We start from the raw sequence: 10,450 nt of genomic DNA, 5'->3' as shown, positions 1-10,450 counted from the left end.
AGTAGATGATTTTGTTGGTCTGAGTCGGTTTGATTGAAGGTGTTGTGGTCTGATTGACGGATGTCAATTCAGTTTCGTGATTTTGTGTTAGTCGGGATATTTAAGTCCAATCTCAATTAAGGCTTAGAGAGACGAGTGTTTTCTCTCATGGGCAAGAGTTTTGTAGGTTCAGAGAATTTTTGTAACGTCCTTAAAATTTCTGTACTATTCAAGGCAGATTGACCGACTTATTTGGAATTAGCTGACTTAGGACACTTGTGACCTAACCACCTTCCCTAGCCAAAACCATAACCATTCAAGGCCACAAACGAGGCTAGATCAAATTATCAACCCAAACCTAAGATAAACGCCAATGACTAAATTCCTCCCAAGGGTGACCCGATACACCGTTTCAGTTGTAAGACAGGTATCACCAGCCCATTGGGCCCAAAATCCTGGAAGGGCATATGCCTTAGCAGGCTTGACCCCCATCGCGAGTATTAAGTCAGGACGGTGCCTAGAAACTGCTCAACTTGGGCCCACCGGTTAAGTGTATAACGAGCGCAAATAACCAACATAATAAACCAAAACTTAGAGAAGGACCAACATCTCATTTGATTATGGAATCGAGGAGTTCGGACCGTTAGATGTTGGCCAAATTTGAAACACCCATCAGGGTTATTGCCTTGGCCAGATCTGTAAAAGCTGGGGTCCAACTGGCGATGTGACAACATTAAATTGCAAACGGGGCCCTCAAGGTCCATCTATATGCCTAATCACTGGTCCGCAACGTTCTGTGACATATCAACTACCGGGACGCCTATCCCTAGGCACAGATTACCCTGTGTGCCTCCTTTCATAACCCTACTGACCTAAACGAACCCCTATAGGGTTAGTATGAGAGACCAAGTGCCATTGGGGCCATTTGTACCCAAACTGGCATTATAAGAACCCTATTTTCTCACACCCCTCTCCCTTACACGAATTTGCTGTTTGATCTAAGGGGTTTCTAAGGAAAAAAGAAAAGGAAGGAGAAGGGAAGGTAGGGAGAGTGAGGGGCTAATCAAGGAGAACTAAATTCCTCTTCTGCGGAAGGACTCCGTACCACAACCGGGAGCTCTTTTGGGTTTCCTAGAATCACAAAAAGGTGAGATCCGACCCTTGACCCAAACCTTAAGTTAATCATGTTTTCTTTTTCCAAATTTTCTTATAGACTTCGTATGTTGGATAGGTTTTGACGCCCTCCGCCGCACCCTATCTTTGAAAACGCTAAGGGAGGGAGACTCGCCGCAAAGGTGCGGACTATTGATTTTAGGTTGCCTTTTATTGACCCCTGAGAGTCCGGATAGTGATCGTGGGTCGTGAGCTACCCTTATAAATTAGCTATACTATCTTATCTTTAAACGAGTTACCATTTGTTTATTTCAATTAATCTATTGCAGTCTACATGTTTGATGGAATGCCTCATGATTTTCATTCAGATTTTTGCTGTTGGTTACATGTTCGATGGAATGCCTAAGTATAGTCATAATGATAAATGCTATTCATATGTTAAATTTGATGATTACATAAATGTGTAAACCCACTGATGTTCATGTATTCGACAAAACGCCTGTGTGGGCCTGACAATAACATTATGCTAGAGTATCGTAGCGATTATCAAGTTACAGAGACATGATTTCTTCCCTCCTGAGGAACATCGACTAACCGCCTAAATTAAGGAGTGGCTTGATCCGAGCCGGCCGCATTTGACTTGTTCAATCGACTTGGGTTGAACTTAGACGGTCGACAGTAGTCGGACTAAACGGAACACTTGTACCAATGTTGGTCGAGCTGAAGTGCCCCAAGTCGATCGAATAAGCTTAAAAGCCGACGAATTTGCTTGAAAATCTTAGATTGAAATAACTTCGAATAGAACCTAGAGTACCCACGTTACTATTGAATGAGTCTACTTTAAATCGCAACAAAGAAGAATCTGCAAGACTCACGAGCCGGGCATAGTGGTATGTGATACCGTGTCCGAACTATCAGCCCACGTTGGGGCGATGAGCCTCCCTGTAGTGACCAATGAGCAAATCAAGGAAGCTGTCAATCAGACATTCCAAACCACAATGATACCGTGACCGTCTCACGTATGCATATGAGTGACGACTCTTACGTAAACTGTGAACGCCCTTCACTCGTCGATGGGCCGCTTAACCCTATGTGTCCGGGCTGTGTCATTCAGGTCCGTAGTGATTGGTAAGGCCTGTTGGTCGGGCTTGTGTTAGCCTCTTATCGATGGGGGAACTGTCGCACAAGTCACGAACCCAATGTCGGATTTTGAGACGCAGGTAAGGAGTGTTTTCTACCACTCCCAGCTCGCAAACCAGTTGAAACCAATATAACATGAGGGTACTTTAGTTTCCCTCGAACCACAAGGTGAATAAAATTAATTAAATGCTTGGCTAATGATTCGAATTCATTGCATTGCACTAGTTAGGAGTATACTCATGTTATGACTTCATGTTCTGTTATTGTTAAGAATTTTTAGAAAGTGTCGCTTCCCTGAATATCCTTACTTGTACTGATTGAATTGATAACATGCGTAACTCATTGTTAATGGTACCATTGAGTTGATCACTCACTCCCACTCTGGGACGGTGTTTTAAAATATCAACCAGGTGATTCCATAGATGCAGGTACCACTGAGGCAAACACACTCGAAGACGCATATACGGACTATGAGGCGGAATTCTCATTCTTCCAGCTTTGTGACGGGCCGACTTAGACGACATATCACTTGATTTTGGGCATCTATGTTTGGACCTGTATGCCCTATTCTTTTGGACATATTTTTGATAGCTTTAAATGTATATTGGGCCTGGTTGTAGGCCCATATCCCGACTTGATGTATAGGACATATTCAGTCTCCTCTTTTTCCCTTAACTATGATCATTTTGTAATCCGTTACTTGTTTATGTGTAATCACTTAGATGCTTGATCATTATATGATGAGTACCCAAATGAACTTCTTACCCAAAGGGGTGAGATTAACGTTCGGGATCTCGGGAGCCGAGTACTACACGACTCTTGAAATTTCGAGATGTTACAATTTTCTATACTCATAAGGGCCTAGGAAGGGATTTTTCTCAAGTGCTAGGGTTTTTTCAAAGGTGTGCATTGCAAGGAGAGATCGGGTTACTTCTGTAATTGGATAAAGTGAGTAGTGTAACTTTAAAGTTTGAATTATAGTGGAGATTTTTGTTACTTTGTGTCGTGATTTTTTTCCACAAGAGTTTTCTACGTAAAATCTTGTGTTTGTGATTGCTTGATTACTTGTTTTTTATTATGATTGTTCTATCTTTGTTGAACATGCTTCCACAAAGTGCATGATTAACAATTGGTACTAAATTTGAAATTCTAATATTAGGGTTGATTCAGGTTTGTTGTTGTTAAGGGTCAAATATTACATATTATACCCCAGTTATTACTTGGATCTACAAGCGTAATTCCGTTTAATGGCTGATTTAATCATGTTTGTGATGCAGGGCGTATTCACGAGCTTGGACTGGAAAAGGGTACTAAAGGCATGGATTTAACAGTCTGAAGGAAGTGGGAGTGTCGGTGCTGTTTCGGTGGCTGTGTAAACCGTTTCTGCGACGCAGCTATAGTTGCTGGCTGCGAAATTCTCCAGAGGGACTCTAACAGCGTCGGTTCTCTACTGCGACCTCTCCACCGGCCTTTGAAGGATAAAAAGGGAGATGAAAGGAAGAAACAGGGGGGGCTACGGTTTGGACGGAGGAAAAGGAAAAAGGGAGTCTCGGTTTTGAGGTTGGAGCGTGGAGGCTGAAAACAGAGAAAGAAAGGGAGCGTTGAAGACGTTGGCTGCTGGACGTCGGCTGCTGAACGTGGAGTTGCTCTTGGGCTGGCACGTGAGTGGAGGTTGACTGCTGGAGAACGTGGGTTAGAAGGAAAGAAAAGAGAGAGTTGCTGGCTTGTGTAAACGAGAAGACTGGACGGGGAAAGGGAAGTTTTCCCTTATTTTCTTCTTCTTTTTCTTATTTTTCTGGGCGGTCATTCTTTTCTTTCCTTATGAAATCTAAGGATTTTAGCCTAATCATGGTTGGCTAAACCTCTTAGCTAGGGCTAAGAGGTGAAGCTTGTAGCGAGATGGGAGACTCCATTGTATGCTGGTAATTTAATTTAAATTTCTAAACTAACTTTGATTTTAGTTTGATTATTCAAGGAATAATGTTCTTAGTCTTTAATGGTCTGTTGTGACTGAAATTACAATGGGTTTGCAATGGCTTTGAATATTTCTTTCCCTTTTTTTTTTATATGTTTATGAAGTCAGGAAGCCCTGTTGTTCATCATTGTTCCATGGGCATGGTAGGATGACAATACCCTTCCTGATCTTCATACAATGTTGATTGGTTGGTAATTAGTTTAATCCTATTGTTTGCTTTGTCTTCTGGGCATGGTTAGATGATGGAATCCATTCTAATTCATATACCTTTCATCTCTTGAAAACCAGATCAAGTAAGTTCAGTTTGAATTCCATAATCCTTGATGCAGGCATAAGATCTCCCTGATCTCTACAAGTGGATCCTCTGAAACCCTAGTTTCCTTCCTCTGAATTCCTTAAAAGTTTTAGATAATTATTCCACAATTATTTCTTAAATTCTATTTGGTTTAGATTTCATCTTAGTCTAGTTCTATTTCTACCTAGTTTCAGGAAATGTACAAGTTTCAGTCCCTGTGGATTCAACCTCGGTCTTACCGAGTTTATTACTACATCACAACCCTATACTTGGGGAGTGAACAAGTTTTTGGCGCCGTTGCCGGGGACTGACGATTACGATTCTCTGAAATTAATTGGTTTTAGGATTAGTTTAAGATTAGGATTTTACTAACCTTAGTTTTTATTTGAGTTCAAAACTAACTTGTTTCCTGTTTTATAGGATCTTGACATAAGTTTCTCAATAGGTAATTCCTTCCTAATCTCTCTACTTTTTCCTATTTTTAGAATTAGGGTTTAAATTTTAGAAATTTTCTAATTCTAGTATCCTCCCTTCTTTAGGAAATAGTTTATTTTTAGAAATTAAGTTATTTCTTTCCCTTTTTAGAAATTAACTTTCTAGTTTTATTTTAGTAACTTTCCAATTCTAACTCTTTTAAAATCTAAATTGTTTCCTAAATTATTTTTAGAATTTTTGTTTAGAAACTAACTTTCCTATTTTGTAGGCCTTTAAAATAGAAATTTCTAATTCGGTAAGCTCCTTCTCTACTTCCTATTTTTTTCAGTTCTCTTTTAGTAATTTACTTTCTAGTTTAGGACTTGCCTTATTTATTTTAGAAATTTTCACTTTCTTTTAGGAATTCTTTCTTTTAGAAGCTAGTTCACTTCTATCTTTCTTTTAAAAGATTGTTCTTCTCTTTTTAGAATCTAACTTATTTTGTTTTATTTTGCAGGTCCTTAACTTAGGGGCTTCAATTTGGTAATTCCTTTCTAACTCTCCCTCTCTTTCTTTTTAGATTTTCTTTTCCTTTCTTAGGATTAGGCTTTGAATTTGATTGAGGGCTGTGAGTGTTTCATGCCCAAGTGGGCCCGTGACAACACTCGACGTCTCTTGACTGAAGGAGGATTGGTTGAGGGGTTGACTATCCATCGCAGGACTAGACACCGCTCGAAATCCCCTGAGTTAACTGAAGTTATGGCTGAAGACCAACCTCCTCTACTTCCACCCAGGGTGGAGGATACCCAAGATGAGAATGAGGTGCAACAGGCACCCCCGCCTCGTACTCTACGAGATTATCTACAACCGGCGGGAGTGAGTACGCCCTCATGCATGATTTTTCCTGAAAACACAGGACAAATGGACATCAAGCCAGGAGTTATCCAACTCCTTCCCAAATTCCATGGACTTGAATCAGAAAGTCCATATTTACATTTGAAAGAGTTCGATGAGATTATGGCTACTTTATGTTTTCCTAATGTATCTGAGGATACAATTAGGCTGAAACTCTTTCCTTTTTCCTTAAAAGAGAAAGCTAAGACATGGTTACATTCACTGCGTCCTAGATCCATTGGCACATGGAACGACATGCAGAGGGAATTCATAAAAAAATTCTTCCCACATCATAAAATGATTACCCTCAGAAAAGCAATCATGAACTTTGCCCAAAAGGAAGATGAAACATTCTTCCAATGTTGGGAAAGGTTCAAAGATTTGGTCAGTTCATGCCCACAACACGGATTTGAAACGTGGCGCATTACAAATTTTTTCTATGATGGATTGACATCTTCCATGCGCCAAATGTTCGAGACAATGTGTAATAGAGAGTTCATCAACAAAGATGTTGACGAGGTATGGGATTACCTCGATAGTCTCGCTGAAAAAACACAATCATGGGACTATTACCCAATGGCGAACACCACGTCTAGGCCGACTCAATTAAAGGAGAAAGGTGGATTATATCTCTTTAAAGAAGAGGATGATCTCAAGTGTAAAGTGACTACGCTCATAAGGAAAGTTGAGGCCATGGAAGGAAAGAAGGATAAGGTCAATGAAATTGTTTGCGGCATCTGTGATTGCAACATTCACACAACTGAAAACTGTCCTACAATACCTGCCTTTCGAGGAGTGTTGAATGAACAAGCCAATGCCGTAAATAACTATCAAAGACCTTTTACTGGACCTAACTCCAATACATACAACCCTGGCTGGAAAAATCATCCAAACTTTAGTTGGAGGAATGGACAGACGGCTACTCCTCCAGGTTTCTTCAATCAAAATCCAAATCAAGTGAAACCTCAAGAGGAACCGGTTCAAAATCCCATACAAGAGCTGGCTCAGGCAATGCGGGGAATTACAGATTTTATGCAAAAGATAGATTCTCGTATGACGGTTATAGAAAAGGGGATGCTTCCTGCACAACCTCTCCCCAATCCTAAACCGCAGTACGAGAGTAATGATCCCAGCTCTTCAAATCAAATGGAGCATGCTAAATCCATCACCACTCTTAGGAGTGGGAAGATCATTGATAAAACTCTTCCGGTTAGGCCCGAAAAGCCTCAAGAACCAGAAGAGGACAACAATGATGGATCCAGTGATGCCCCACAAAAAGTAGAACCGAAACTTCTAGAGAAGCCAGTTGCTCCATTCCCCCAACGGTTGGTTTCACCAAAACCTCTCTCTAACTCTCAGGATATCCTAGAGGTGTTGAAACAGGTGAAAGTCAACATTCCTCTACTTGATGTCGTTAAACAGATACCTTCATATGCCAAATTCCTGAAAGACTTATACACGACCAAAAGATGGAAAATTATTCAAAAGAAAATCTTCTTGACTGAGAAAGTGAGTGCCATCCTGAAGCAAGACGTGCCACAGAAATTCAAGGATCCCGGTAGCCCAACCATATCATGTGTAATCGGGAACCATCGAATTGATCACGCACTTCTTGACTTAGGAGCGAGCGTCAATCTGATTCTCTACTCGGTATATAAACAGTTAGGTTTGAGTGAATTAAAACCCACCCTAACCACACTACAACTGGCTGATCGCTCTGTTCGTGTACCAAGAGGGATAATTGAGGATGTGTTAGTCCAGGTCGATAGATTTTACTACCCTGTAGACTTTATCATCCTGGACACCGAACCCATCAATAACATAAGTACTCAGATTCCCGTCATTCTTGGTCGCCCATTCTTTGCCACGTCAAATGCAATTATCAATTGCAGGAATGGTGTCATGACTATGTCTTTTGGAAATTTGACATTGGAGTCAAATATTTTTTTCAATAACGGCAGCAACTCAGAGGATGATGACGATTTCCACGACATTAACATGATTGACTCTTTCGTGGAAGATACGACACCGCTGACCTTATCCTCCGACCATCTGGAGACGTGCCTGGCCCACTCCCATGATTTTGATGATGACATGATTAGGGAGACGTGCGCCTTGCTTGATACTGCACCGGTGCTTGAAGTTAACCAGTGGAGGCCACAATTTGAAGAATTACCACAAACCGATGTAGTGCCTCTACCGTCTAACCTCAAGCCGCCGAAGCTTGACCTAAAACCTTTGCCCTCTGATTTAAAATATGCTTATTTAGGTCAAGATGAGACATACCCGGTGGTGATCTCTGCCCACCTGGAGAAAGAACAGGAGAGTATGCTCATATCTACTCTCATTGAGCATAAAGGAGCCCTGGGATGGACGATAGCGGACCTCAAGGGAATCGACCCCTCGATTTGTACTCACCGCATATATCTTGAGGATAATGTAAAAACCGCTCGGCAACCACAACGTAGACTAAATCCAAACATGAAGGAAGTGGTTAAAGTCGAGGTTCTTAAACTATTGGACGTGGGTATTATATACCCTATATCCGATAGTCAATGGGTGAGTCCAACTCAAGTGGTCCCTAAGAAGTCCGGAATCACCATCGTAGCCAATGCTAATAATGAACTCGTGCCAACTAGAGTCACTACTGGTTGGAGAATGTGCATTGACTACAGGAAGTTGAATACCGTCACAAGGAAAGACCACTTTCCTTTACCATTCATTGATCAGATCCTTGAAAGGTTAGCTGGTCATTCCTATTACAATTTCCTTGACGGGTATTCGGGCTACAACCAGATAGAGATAGCCCCTGAAGACTAGGAAAAGACCACATTTACATGTCCCTACGGCACCTTTGCTTATCGAAGGATGCCATTCGGACTATGTAATGCCCCTGCCACCTTTCAGCGATGTATGCTTAGTATCTTTTCTGATATGGTAGGGCAATATCTAGAGGTCTTCATGGACGACTTCTCTGTTTATGGTCCATCTTTCAGCAAGTGCTTGGAAAGTCTTAAATGTGTGCTGAAAAGATGTGAAGAAAAGAACTTGGTACTTAATTGGGAGAAGTGTCATTTCATGGTTCAGAAGGGAATTGTCCTTGGGCATATCATCTCGTCCAAAGGAATCGAGGTAGATAAGGCAAAAATCGATCTTATCTCTAACCTACCTCCACCCAAGAACATCAGAGACGTGTGATCCTTCTTAGGACACGCAGGATTTTATAGGCGATTCATAAAGGACTTTAGTCTTCTCTCTCGTCCTTTATGTAATCTTCTTCAAAAGGATGCTCCGTATGAGTGGACTGAGCAGTGCCAGGAAGCTTTCACCAAGCTTAAGGGCACGTTAACCACTGCACCTATCATGCAGCCACCCGACTGGAGCCTTCCTTTTGAGCTTATGTGTGACGCTTCTGATTATGCTCTTGGAGCGGTCCTAGGCCAGAGAAAAGATAAGCGGCCCTACGTCATTCATTACGCAAGTAGAACTTTAAATTCTGCCCAGGTAAACTACTCGACTACGGAAAAGGAACTCTTAGCTGTAGTATTCGCCTTGGACAAATTTAGGTCCTACTTGATTGGATCTAAGATCATTATCTACACAGATCATGCGGCACTTAAGTATCTTCTTTCTAAGAATGATTCTAAGCCTCGTTTGATACGATGGATCCTTCTACTCCAAGAATTTGATTTGAAAATTAAAGATAAAAAGGGAGTAGAGAACGTAGTGGCCGATCACCTTTCTCGCCTTAATACCTCTGAGTCCCTTGAGACTCCCCATATCAACGACATGTTCCCTGATGAACAACTATTCAGAGTCTCCCATTCACCTTGGTTCGCTGATATTGCTAATTATCTTGCTACAGGTGCCATACCAACACAGTGGACTGCGCAAGATAAGAAGAAATTTTTCACCGATGTGCGCAACTTTTTCTGAGATGATCCTTATTTATTTAAATATTGCCCAGACCAAATCCTAAGGAGATGTGTACCAGACGATGAGCATCAGAGCGTCATCTCCTTCTGTCACTCACAGGCCCGTGGTGGTCACTTTTCTGCTAAAAAGACCACGACCAAGATTCTGCAGTGTGGCTTTTACTGGCCCACTATGTTTAGGGACACTCATGAGTTTTGCAAAGCTTGTGAGCGTTGTCAGAAATTGAGAGCATTGTCCCGTCGAAATATGATACCTTTGAATCCCATCCTTATCATTGAAGCATTTGATTGCTGGGGCATTAATTTCATGGGACCATTCCCCCAATCGTTTGGGAATCTGTATATTTTGCTCGCTGTGGATTATGTCACTAAATGGGTCGAAGCAATTCCGTGTCGAAAGAATGACCATCGCACGGTCATTAAATTCCTAAAAGAAAACATCCTTTCTCGATTCGGAACGCCTCGAGCCATCATTAGTGATGTGGGCTCACACTTTTGTAATAAACCATTTGAGAGCTTAATGAAGAAATACGGTATCTCTCATAAGGTGAGCACCCCATACCATCCACAGACAAGTGGGCAAGCCAAGATTTCCAATAGGGAGATCAAACACATTTTGGAGAAAACGGTTAACCCAGATCGTAAGGATTGGTCAATCCAATTGACCGATGCCTTATGGGCATACCGTACTGCATTTAAAACCCC

At 41.5% G+C, this 10,450-nt stretch overlaps 1 non-coding gene across 1 annotated transcript; it reads right to left on the bottom strand.

The window, feature by feature from the left end:
* Window positions 1-6,113: 6,113 nt before the first annotated feature.
* LOC131247450 (small nucleolar RNA R71) lies at window positions 6,114-6,220 on the bottom strand. Its single transcript, XR_009171746.1, has one exon. It is a non-coding gene; the product is annotated as a small nucleolar RNA R71 (small nucleolar RNA).
* Window positions 6,221-10,450: the final 4,230 nt, after the last annotated feature.

The sequence above is a fragment of the Magnolia sinica genome, chromosome 5, assembly GCF_029962835.1.
Source record: "Magnolia sinica isolate HGM2019 chromosome 5, MsV1, whole genome shotgun sequence".
NCBI lineage: Eukaryota > Viridiplantae > Streptophyta > Magnoliopsida > Magnoliales > Magnoliaceae > Magnolia > Magnolia sinica.
The sequence above is the reverse complement of the archived record's forward strand: the minus strand, read 5'-3'. Positions and strand labels throughout refer to the sequence as shown.